Source organism: Arachis ipaensis, chromosome B07 (genome assembly GCF_000816755.2).
Source record: "Arachis ipaensis cultivar K30076 chromosome B07, Araip1.1, whole genome shotgun sequence".
Lineage (NCBI taxonomy): Eukaryota > Viridiplantae > Streptophyta > Magnoliopsida > Fabales > Fabaceae > Arachis > Arachis ipaensis.
In genome coordinates, this window is record NC_029791.2 from 95,379,603 (window position 1) to 95,380,196 (window position 594).

Here is a 594-nt window from a genome sequence, read left to right on the forward strand (position 1 = left end):
GAAAGGGGAGGGCTGCGCGACTGATAGGGTTCGCGGGCTGGGGGGGTTATATTTTCGAATCCACGCGGCCGCGTGGAGCACGCGGTCGCGTGGCTGGGACGAGAATGGGAGTGACGTGATCGCGTGGAGTGCGCGATCGCATGAGAGGAGGGAAAGAAGGTTGACGCGATCGCGTCGCTGGAATTCGTGCTAAACGCACGACTCCAGCGCCGTTTCAGCGCAACTCTCTGTCTCCTTTTGGGGTGATGTGCAATCCGTGCGACGCGATCGTGTCGCTCACGCGGTTGCGTGGGATTGATATTGTACATGTGACGCGATCGCATGGGGCATGCGATCGCGTGGGCCAATTTGTTCGAAACGCACAAAGGCCGCACGATTCCAGCTCAACTTTCTGTTCGTTGGATCCTTACGCCGATATATATATCACGCGGCCGCGTGGGTCACGCGGTCGCATGGGTGATGTTTTTCGCGATATGACGCGATCGCATGGGGCATGCGGTCGCGTCGTGCAACCACTTTTTTATTTTTTTTTTATGCATGAAAAGTGCAGAATGCAATGACTATCATGGATGCTTATGCATGATTCCAGGTTTA